The sequence below is a fragment of the Aotus nancymaae genome, unplaced genomic scaffold, assembly GCF_030222135.1.
Source record: "Aotus nancymaae isolate 86718 unplaced genomic scaffold, 86718_ANA_hifiasm-v0.15.2.pri h1tg000057l, whole genome shotgun sequence".
Lineage (NCBI taxonomy): Eukaryota > Metazoa > Chordata > Mammalia > Primates > Aotidae > Aotus > Aotus nancymaae.
Window position 1 is genome coordinate 20,088,832 of NW_026988471.1, and position 11,989 is coordinate 20,100,820.

Below are 11,989 nucleotides of genomic sequence, written 5' to 3' on the forward strand. Positions count from 1 at the left end.
CAGAGTAGGGTTGGGGCCTCTTCCTCTTTTTCTGGAGCAGCGTGGTGGTCCTAGCCTGGGAGCCTGTAGCCCTGTGTCACAGTCCCTGTATGCCTGTGTTTTCTGGGATCCCCAATCTGGTTTCAGTAGCCCCGTCTGTAAGATAGGACAGCTGCACTGGAACAAACAGCACTTCATGGAGGTGTCTCCTGGGTTCTGAAAACTCCCATACCCAGCTCCCCAACAGGAGCAGCTTAGCTGTTTACATTTCCATATTAGTTTTTATTTTAAAAAATATTTCCATGACTGAAAACGTTTCAAAACACCCTATTGAATGCTCTCAAAGGGTCCTATGACTCTCAAATTCGATGCTTACATTAATCACAAATCAACTATAGTGACTCCTAAAGCCATATCCGCCCCATCAGACCATCTGCTGGACCTTCTCAACAGAATATTAACAGGACCTTTCCTCTCCACACATGGCTCTACTTGTCCTCCATAAATAGATGCTGACATATTTTCTGGCTGCTAGTCCTGTGTTTGTTCAGAACGAGGGCTGCATAGTAAGAAGGGTTTGGGAAAGGAGTTGCCCATGAAGAATGCACATGTGAGGCTTCAGCAGCGGTACTGAGGGAAATGTATGTGGTGCTGGACTCAGCGTAACCACACCGAGCTGGTTGCTGTCTGTGCCCGGACCTACCTCTGAGTGCGCACTTCTGCTTTAGTGCCACATTCACAGCTTCCTGATCCAGATGCCTACTTGCACATCTGCCCACACTTGCCATTCTCTACAGCACATCTTCTTGCAAAAAAATGAATTATCTTACTTTAAAGCTGGTTTCTCTTCCCAACCTCCTGGTCAGGTTAAAGGTCTCAGCCCCATCAGGCCTTTCCATTTGTTGGTTCACAGGATACCGTCCGGTTCTGCTTCTTAACGTTTTGGTGTTTTTTGTTTGTTTGTGTGTGTGTGTGTGTGTGTGTGTGTGTGTGTGTGTGTGTGTGGTTATCTTAATACAGTATTCCCAATCCCGGAAAGGTTTTCTGGGACACATTTCATGAGTTACCTGCCAAGTACCCACTTGACACCCAGAAATCTGAAAGTTAGAAAAATGAGAAAACTAAATAATAATAATTTATTATTTTATTAATATACAAATGTTGAACAATGTCAGAACACATTCAGCAACTGTGCTATATTTAAACTCTTACATTAATTGACCATGATAAATAGCTCCAACTGTGTTAGTTTTTTCTTTAGTAAGGGCATTTTCTGAGAAAGTTGAGATCTGTAGCTGAATGACCCATTCTGGCATCATCCTAAAACTTATCATTTTGAGTTTCTTTTTAATTAGAGTAAGAAGTTATGGATGTAATATGTTTGCATTTTTTTAATAAAATTCACACTTTGCTACTGTAATTTATATTTTCCTTGGTAACTGGTAGAAACATTTTAAGGGTCAGCCTAGAAGTAGTGGAATCAGTGGAAATACCTTTTCTAAACCCTTCTTCCTTGTGTCATTAATCACAAGAAATATACCTAGTAACCCAGACTGTCAGATTCACTCACAAAAGTTGCAATTTATCTCCAAACCATTCTTGCCCCCTGAACCTTGTAGCTGATTGGGTAATGAGTAATTACACACCTTCAGTTATTTCTCTGACTTAGGATTTTTCAGCTTCTATTTTCTGTCAGTAAATGGAGCTAAACTGCATGTGTTTTGGCTTGAGTACACAATGAATCAGAATTAATGAAATGTCATATCCATTAAAGCAAACTCAGAAAATTGCATGCAAATATGGATAAGAGGCCTCTTAGTTCTGACTTTGCAGCCACAAGCAAAACCAAAGTGGTCATTTCTCATTGATCTTTCTACACAATCTTCCCTCTCTGTGGTCATCCCTTAGGACTTGGCCTGTTCTGAGGCAGTGGAAAACTACCAAGGCCTCCATGAAAAATATCCAGAAGAGAATTTCTAACTACTGAGGACAGCTGTAGTCTTGACTCTGGAGTCCGGATCAGTAAGCAAAATGAGGAAGGGACCCAGGTAGGGGAGGGCCCCAGGTCAGGGAGAACAATAAACAGGTGTTCTGAGAAACAGCTAATCACAAACAACCCACAGGCACAAGACCTAAGTCCACAAGTAGCCCCAGCAGCACAACCTTGTTCTGTATGTTCCAGTCATCCCTTCAGCATGACCCTATAAAAAGTCCCTCCGGCCCCTGCCTCTTTGCACACTCTTCTCTGCTGTGCTGCCCATTGTCTTGTAACGTATTTTAATACTTTCTCTAATAAATCTGCTTTTCTTTACCTACAACTGTCTTGATAAATTCCTTTACTCCTCACGACACTGGCCCCAGCTGGTTATACTCAGGACATTGACGCACATCCTTGTTTTACTCATCCTCTGTGGAGCTCTCCTCTCTGTGGGGAGCTGTGTTCTGACATTGGCTCTGTTATTGCCTGCCATTGTGATGCTGAAGCTGAAGAAGGGATGACAAGCACAGGACTGCAGGGCTGGCAGCAGGATTTACTAGGTTGTGTTTGAATTGTTCATGCGATCTGTTTCCAATGCATAACTCGTTTGCCATGTCAAATTGCATGGTAAAATGTTTATTCTGCCACATCTTCTAGTGCATTGGTCTACTCATGGAAGCAGTTTTCAATATAAACTGATGTCGGAGAGATGTCTCAGCAAAAGATAGAGAAGAGCAATGCTGTTCCTCTAGTCCTTTCCATTTTTCCAACGCCCCTAGGTGATAATCAATGTGACAATGCCACTACCTTGCCCAAACTGTTCCTGCTGCCTGCAGTTGGCTTTGCTGCCCACCCATGTGTATCACAGACTTGGGTACATTTATAAATGGGTGGCAGCACTTCAGTTCTATGGAAACTGAAAAATTACCCAATCAATACAGAGAATCATTCACCACTCACCTTTGAGTAGCAGCCTCTGAATTCTTAATGTTGGCTGTACTCTGGAGGCTGGACCATCAATGCTGTGTCAGAGTGGCTAACAAATGCATGATTCTAGAAGTCTCTCAATAATACCACTACTTAGGAACTGTTCTTTTGCGGATATGGATAATAGATCTGTTGCTACAACTTTATGGCAAAAGGTAATGCATCTTCTTTTGTTTAAATGATGGATGGCTACTACTGTTGATTCTTTCTTCAGCAAATTTGTAAAGTAAGAAGTAGAGCCACATGTTCTGGGAGAACATTAGGTCATATATAGAGAGAAGATTTCATTCCTAAACTGCTGCACGGAATATAGGAAGCCAGGAGTGGAAAACTTCATTCATAGGTTCTCAGTGCATTGTAGAAAGAGACAACCTGCCCATGTAGAAAAGGCTTGCAGTTAAGTGGAGGTCACCTAGAGTCAGCCTCTCAGGACAGGTCTTGATGCTAGTCATTTCATGTTAGTGTGAATTCATGACTTTTGATGCTCTTCCAAAAGTGTCCAAGCTCTCAACCAACAGGAAGACATGGAATCTGGGGGGAAATAGGGATTTATGGGTCTGAAATAATTCTGGGAGGCATCTCAGCTTCCCCTCTCTCCTCCAAAGCTTCTAAGTCACCCCATTGCGCTTCTGTGACCCAATCCTCACAGAAAGAAAACTAGGCATGCCTTTTAATGTCAGAACACCTTTTAATTCTGATTCTTATCGAGACAAGGACTATGCACAAATTGAAAAGGGCAAGGGTGTAGGAGAGAACCCAGGAGCCTACAGGGGAGAAGTGTTGAGAACCAGGGCTTAACTCTGGCTCTTGGCTCTTGAGAGGGTGTCAAGGCCATGGGTGTTTGGGTCCCATTTGCTGTTTGACATATTCGTAAATCAGAGACAGAGAGCAAGCTGAATGATGTAGACATGCTTTTTAGATCTTTTGGAGTAGCTTTGTCCTGAGAAATTAACCTGAGTGAACAATAGTTTATTGCTCTCTGTCTCCTCAGAATCTTCCTCAACCCTCCTTACCCTGGGGGCAACTGAAGCATGAAGAAAAAACTGCCGTGGAAAGGCTGAGCAGCATTCCTGGGGTGGGGGTCCTCAGGAGGACGTGTGAGGCAGGTGTGGGCCAGGGGTAGGCACTGGATCAGGACCCAGTTGTCCTGGTTTACAGTTCTGACATCATCTGCACGTATTACCTCCAGAAGACCATCACCTCCCACAAAATCTTTATTTCACTATCTGAAAATGAAGGACAATGGATCAGGTGATCTTTATGATTCTTCTTAGCCCCTGATCTGGTTCTATCCAGCTATTAAGCCAGTCAAGTTTTCTATTTCCTGTGCCTGCCAGAAACATATGCCTCTCTCTTTTCTGCCTCTCAGCCCTTCATGGCCTTCCTCCTGAGGCTTCCTGACTTCCCACGGCTGCCCTGCTTTGTTCCCCGACACAACAGGACACAGCAGCCGGCAGGAGCCAGAGACCAATCAGTATTTGATAAAGATAAATCTGTGCTCAGAACTGGAACAGATGTTTAGCCGATTAGGAAATGAAACCCTCTGTTGAAGTAGTTCCGCTTCCATCTGAGGACTTTGGATTTTGCTGTTAAATGTACTCATTTCTTAAAAAATGCTTTGCAGAAACTATCAAAGCAAGGTAAGAGGTTAAGTCATTTGCTCTGGATAACTCAGTTACAATGTGGCTTTAACACAATTACCATTCACAGATTTATAACATCACAAAATCTGAATGTTCTGGAATGGACTTAAGGCTGTTCTTCACATCCAGTGCAAAAATTCCTCTGCAACCTGGCAACTCAGAGTGTGGTACCTGGACAGCCTCAGCATTACCTAGGAGAATTCTAGAAATGCAGAATACCAGGCCCCACCCCAGACCTGCTGATTCAGATCTCACATTTTAATAAGATGCAAAGGTGATTCACACATACATTAAAGTGTGAGAAACACCACTCTACGATATCCCTGATCAGTGAACAGCCTGTCTTAGTTTAAACACATGCAGACTAAGGATATAGTTCACTCACATTGCAGGGTGTTCTATTTGGGGATAGCTATAAACATCACAATGCACTTTTTTATAATAATAAATCTAGTGAGTATTTATTGACCTTGGACCATGTGACCTCTTCTAAAAGCTCAACAAGTATGTGTTGCCTCATTTAATCCTCACAAAAGCCACTTGAGGTAAATAATGTTTGTTTTCACTCAATCCCCACAACACTCATTTTATGAATGAGAAAGCTGAGACCAGAGAAACTGGGTGACTTGCAACATGGCTGGGGAGTGGATTGTGAACTCTCTCCTAAGTGGTTTGGCTCGACCCCAGACATAACTGCTGTGTTATATGCCTGTGTACAGTGAGCAAAAGTGCTCCTTTCTCTTGTTTCTGTTCACTCGTCATCTAGAAATATGAATAAAATTCTATTTCTTTCTATATGTATGAAAACTTTAAATTATTTAAAACCAACTCTTATGATCACTCTCTTTACTATGTTCTTTATATGATTTAATTATATATCATCACCATATTAGTCAAACCCTTTGTCTCAAAATGTGGTCTTTAGCATTGTATCCCGAACCTCAGCTCTGTGATTTTGAGTAACACCAAGTTGTAAAATTATCTTCAACTTGTATTGAAACAGCATACTTTGAATAATGAGGCCCGAGCACTAATGAATACTTCCATCGTCACAGCATTGATTGATACTGCGCTCAATGTCTTTTTCACAAAGAGTGCTATTAAGCCAAATCTCTCTAAGCCTGTATTTGTGGTGATGGTTTTTGAACTCAGGAGGGTTTGCTTAAAGCAAACCTCTCATTAAGCATCTTGTGCTTCAGCCTACACTGAGCTCAAGTGATATCCCAGCACTGTCTTCCAGTGTAGTGAGGGCTGTTGGCACCACCGCTATCCAGGGTAGGGCTGAGTAGGGTAAAAATTGCTATCTGTTCTTATTAAGTTTCATCTTGTTAGCTGTGACTCATTATTCATCCTGTCAAGTCTTTTGAATTCTTGATTCTATCAATCAGCATTTTTGCTAGCTGACCCACCCTTGTGTCATCTGAAAATTCGATCAACACACCTTCTGTCTTTATTAAGCAATTTGCAACCGAAAGTGCTGAATGGGCCAAATTGAAGGAAGTCCCTAGGATAGGGCCTGCTCCCAGAGACCTACCCTCAAGGCTGACTTCAGATTGTTAATCTGTCCTCTTGAACCAGACATTTAATTATCTTACTACTTTGTAGGTCTTCATATAGCTCTGTGTCTCCATTTCCTAAAGAGGGAGAATGATGGCCAGCACCTCATTTTAAACCATCAATACCCTCCAGTGACATGGCCCCAAATGATTATGGTGGAGGCAGACGTTGTTTAGTGGAAGGCACCTGGCATCAGTATTAGAGACAAGGTGGGTGTGAGCTCCAGCTTCACTACTTAAATTGTGTACTCTGTAGTTAGCGTAGGTCAGAGAAGAAATGCTAAGAGTTCTATATCATAGGGGATTTACTGTAGGGATTTGGATGTATGCAATTGTGGGAGCTGGTTACAAAGCATATGAAACACTGTTAGTTCAGTGTATATTGTTAGAGCCTAAAGCAGTAGGGCCATCAGTCAAGAAGAAAAGATGGATATGAACTAACTAGAGGAATACAAGGGCAAACTAGGACTAGCGAAGATGTCCTGGAACCCACAGAATGGTCTAGAATACACATCAGTCTTTCATTACTTCCATGGCTCGTTTTGATGATGCAGGTGACCTGTAGGAAAAGCTAGCTCCTTTATCACGTAGAGAAATATGCAGTTGGTCCTGAAGGAAGAGATGCAGTGGAAGCTGGAGATGCTATGAACCTGGCTCCTGCCCTGTACCCAGCCAGGTGAGCCAGTAGGCCAGCAACAATGTGCATGACCTGCAACAGCTGCCCTGCACTGACCTTCTGAGCACATGACTATGTCTGCTGTTTCATTCTGCCTTCTAAATCTTGTGCAATCTGTCTCCTTTTGCTATAGTAATGGAGACTGTGCAGGGAAGGGAATCTGGGAAGCATAGTTTCAGTTTGGCTAAATTGTTATATACCTCTTTTAAACATACTTATTCTCCAAGTGAAGATAGATGAAAAACTGTGCTTCAGCCTAATATAATGCAACTATCTCTTAAACAACTAAAAACACATAATCCTCTTCCCAAAAGGTGGATACAAATTCCTTCTATTCATCTTCAGCTGGTGTGTATTACTCTTCTTGTTGAGTCACATTTCTTCTTTGATATTTTATAACTTAGATTCTGAGACATAAAGTTAACCATAGCTTATGTTACGTGGTAGGGGAATGAATAGAAGAGGGAAAGAGAAAACATTTGGTTGATATGTACCAAATCATTTTCATCTTAAGAAAAAGTATTAATAACTATTATCATCCTTGTTTCTGCAACTGACTACATGATTGTAGCTGCTATTTATTACTACCTTCTTCCACTACTCATTCCATATTTCCTGTGCCTCTACAAAGTACCTCAGCTGGTTGTGGTTCCTTATCAGATAGGGTGATTCAAAAATTCGTTCCAAAAAGGTTTGGGATATTAATAATACTGCCTATATTGGACCGTTGAAAGTTTCCATTGACTTTAATTGTAGGTCCTGGAGTACTAGGAGATGCTCCAGGGATTCTCTTGAATTGCATGTAAATGCCTCCTTGCCTCTAATATGTAGTAGCAGAAACTCTATATCCTCTTAAAAGCATCAGTTATCCTAATTAGTACAGTGGCCCCCTGCTTCACTGTTGAATTGATGCCAGGAGGAATCCAAAGTGCCAGTTATCTGTCAGTTTACAGTTTAAGTAAACATTGTTGTACCTATTGGTGGAAACAGTCCTCCCCTGGGAACAAAATGGGTCAAAGTTGTGCGTAATTCAAAACTTTCTTTTGTAGAATACTAGGAGTAACAATAGGAGAAATTACTCCCACTTTCAAAACCCTTATCTCAGGATAAGGAATGACATGGCTAAAGAAACCGCACCTTATATTGCTTGCAGATTTAAAGCACAATGCATTCCTGAAGAAATTTTGGAGATCGGTGCCACTACCAAAGACCTGAAAGATGTAAGATGTGACTTCTACCACATCTTTATTCAACTTGTCTATTTGGCTGGTGTAGAAGATAGATGGATGTTGGAGAAAGACAGAGAATTATCACAAACTCAATCTGATAGTGACTCCAATTGCAGCTGTGGTTCCAGATGTGATTTCATTGCTAAAGGAAATCAGCACATTCCCTGGCACCTGGTATGCTGCTATTGACCTGGCAAATGCCCTTTTCTTTATGTATCTTAGTACATACCTTTAGTAGTTGTTTGACTTTCATCTGGTAGGATCAACAATATATCTTTACTGTACTACCTCAGGCAACATCAACTCTCCAGACATTTGTTATAATCTAGTTCTCAGGCAGATCATGTGATTTACAGGGTTGGTATGAGGACTATGTGTGACACTATGTACAATGGAGAATGAATTTACATCTAGAGAGCTCTTTTATATTTAGACACTTTATGGATTGTGTGTGTTGAATCTATGTGCATTTTTGTTACCTGTTAGCAGATAAAGAACAGAGGTTCTGCCACGTGGTTTCACTTGCCCAGGCTCACACTCTGAGGAGGTGGTGGAGCAAGGATGTGAACTCAAGCTGTTTTGTTTGCAAACCAGTGTATTCTCTTCATTTGGCCTGTTCCCACTTTGCCATGGAAAAATACAAACCTTAAATCACCAGCAGTGTATAAATACAGGTTCTGTGCTGTTCTTTGTGAATTCGTGCTCAAGGTCACTGATGCTTCCTTCTCTAATTGCCTAGACATTCTCTATCTAGTCATCTGGGGACTCTGACTTTAATTCCTGGAATAGGTCAGAGTTTTTATTTTATTTTATTTTTAATTCTTATTTTTCTTTTTTAGAGAAACAAATCATATGGTTTTATTGTATCATGAGATATTGAAATATCTGAAAAAAATCAATGTCTGGGTAGTGAGGCAGCTGCTTTCTCTTTCACTTCTTTGAGTTATCAGAGCAACTTGTCTGTAGATTAAAAAAAAAGACAAACCTTTGCTTTACTTAAGTCTTCCTAAGGCATGTGCTGGTACAACACAAACTTCTCCCACTACATGCACCTGGTAGCATCCAAACATCATGGACAGCATGTCGGTGGCATCAGTGTACTGCGCCTACTCCCACCACAGCCCTGCTCATTTGTGCATGATGTTTGGAGCAACTGGAGGAGCATGAATAGTTCTGAGAAGAGGAGGCAGGAGGAAACAGCATGAGTGCCTGGCTGGGAGGAGGTCCACCCATGTTGTACAGGGCAAGCCTGAACGTGTCATTGGTGCAAACCCACACATTCTTAATGTTCTTTAATAGGAACATCTAGTGGAACCATATGATGGAGTCTTCATATGCCTTAAGCTGTCCTACAATCATGCTGAGGATGCAGCTATTTGGTATGGGCTTGTTGCTGGGAAGTGCAGGAATTGCTTTTTAGTAATACTTGGAAGAAAGAATTCTGCCAAGAGAAAATTTAGCACTCCCACCTCCAAAAGAAAGAGAATGTATTGAAGGGAAATAGAGAGCAGAGAGTTTATTCAGAGAGATAGGACACTATGAAAGATGAGGCAGAACGGGCTGCTGAAAGAGAATGAACCAGTAGTCCATGAGAGTTCTGTACTCGGTTTTTATGATACCAGATTTATTCTTGAAATTCCAACCTCTGTCATAATCCTCTGCCTTTTTCTTTGTGTAGTTTTCCTGCTTATTCCTTAGGTCCCCCCTGTTTTCCCATCTAATCCCCACCCCATGCTTGTGGGACCTTTCCTTATTGAGGCAGCCTCATTGTCTGGGGTAGCACCTGAGGTTCTTTGTCTCATGGCCATGGAGATCATGGATGCAGACACAGAAAGAATGAGGTTAAGAGCAGAAATTTAATAGGCAAAAGAAAGAGAATAGCTCTGTGCTACAGAGAGAGTACTCAGGAAAATGAGTTGCTCATCCACTGTTGGAAGTAAATGCTTGGTGCTGCAAAGTGAAAATAGCACTCAGGCAAAGGAAATTTACTTTTATAGAAGCAGTGTGTCTCACAGATGGAGCAATGGCAAGAGCACACCAGACAAGGCAGGGAAGAGTGTCTTATTCCTAACGCAGCTAGTCCCTACTGCTGTGTCTTTCCCCTATTAGCTAGGGTTGGACTGCACAGTCTAAGCTAATTCCAGTTGGCTATTTTAAAGAGAGGGAGGCTATGAGCCAGAGTGGCAAGGTGAGTAGTTTCGGTGGGAAGGACAGTTACAGAGCAGGTGACTGAGGATGCCTAAGGACAGAACAGGTGATAGAGGGTCAGAGGGGATTGTTTACTGAAACTAGGGGCAAGGAGGCATAAAGAATGAGGAAGTTAAACTTTAAAACGGAGAACCAAGAACAGGGAAGCTGAACATACTGACTGTTGGTTCTTTGAAGAGAAACTCAGAACTCATTGAACTTAACAATTTTTCTCTCTCTTGAATTTTAAAGGAAGTTAACAGGTTAAACTTCAAAGAGGAATTTACTGTATCCTACATCCACAGTGAAATACAGGGGTTTTTATACATGAGCTAGTGGGGAGGTGGTGTCATATCTACATAGGATGCAAAAAACAAGTTAGGACCAGGTGTGCTGTCTGCATAGGGCATGAATCTCTGACAGCCCCCACCCCCATCTTTTAATATGCTGGTGGGTTCTCTGTCTGAGATTCTCCTTGTTGCCCAGTTCTTTCTTACTGTACACGTGCTGACAAAAAAGGGAAGGTGGAACCCCATGGTGGACATGCCTGGCCCCCAGGTAGCCCTTTTCTGTTGGTGTAGATGCAGGCCTCCCCTTGTGTGAGCTTCCAGCTTCCTTATCTATGTTTGCAGCTCAATCTTTTGGGCTGCTCTTTGTTAGGAAAGAAGTAATGTCTAGGGCTGCTTTTTGTTTGAAGGGAAGTTCTGCCAAGAAATCTTTTGCCCTCACTTTCTGCCTAAATAATTTCTATCTCTTTTATCATTACTGTTAGTTGGTGCACATACATGGGCCCAGTGTTGGATATGAATTCTACCTAATGGCTGCATTACTCATTACTGCCACCCCAGGAAGGTTGTATGGCAGTCACATCTATAAGATTGTGCCTGCCTATCTCTTAGGAATTTCTCTGTTGTCTTGTTTCCTCCTTATCAGCATGCAGCTAACTACATTCTGACCAGTTAACTGCAGAGTGAGTGATTACTGGGCATCTCAAGGGGTGTTCCTTTCTGCATAAGTATTTCCCCTCCTCTCTGCTCATATCTAGCTTGCATGTTTTGGATGGTCCCTGGGGTGTGAGATTTCCCAGACCTCCCTTTTTTCAGGGGCTCTCCCTTCCTGCTCATGTCCAGCTATCTGCCTACTCTAACAGGCTGATGGTCTTGCACCATGATGTCGTGCTGGATTTTCTGGAACAGAAGGGAAAGCTAACTTTCCCCTGGAACAGGTGTCCTTCTCATGTAAGGCACGACATGTCAATATACATTGCACTATGTTGGGTTCTATTGTAATCAAAAAACTGGCAGTAATGTTGAATGAAGCTGGGTCCAATCTGTTCCCAAATTGACTTGTCTCATATTCTGGAGCATCGCTGGCCTCACTGAGACCCAAGGGGCTGGCACAGTGGCAGCAGCAACGCAGCGCGCTCTGCGACCACTGTCCCTTTTCCCTTGCCTTCCCTTGCCCGCTCCATGCATTCTTGCTTTTCCTCGGAATTTCATTTTCCCATTTTGAAAACTGTCTTTCTATATATTTAGCAGAAGCTATATTTAGTGTTCAAAGCACTTTAACGTATGTTCTCTCATTTAACAATCTGTGGAATGGAGGAACTTGTCTTATTTTATATGTGAGAAACAGAGGCTTGGGAAGGTTAAGAATGTATCAAAGCTTACAAAGCTGATGAGTGGAAGAGCGTCTTCCCTCCAGCTTTGGGGCTTTTTTTGCACCCTCTTAGTGCTGCAAGAGCCTCCAAATAT

The 11,989-nt window shown here is 42.1% G+C and overlaps 1 pseudogene; it reads right to left on the minus strand.

The window, feature by feature from the left end:
* Positions 1-9,140: 9,140 nt before the first annotated feature.
* LOC105717942 (nuclear transport factor 2-like) lies at positions 9,141-11,586 on the minus strand (annotated as a pseudogene).
* Between the last annotated feature and the right edge of the window lie 403 nt (positions 11,587-11,989).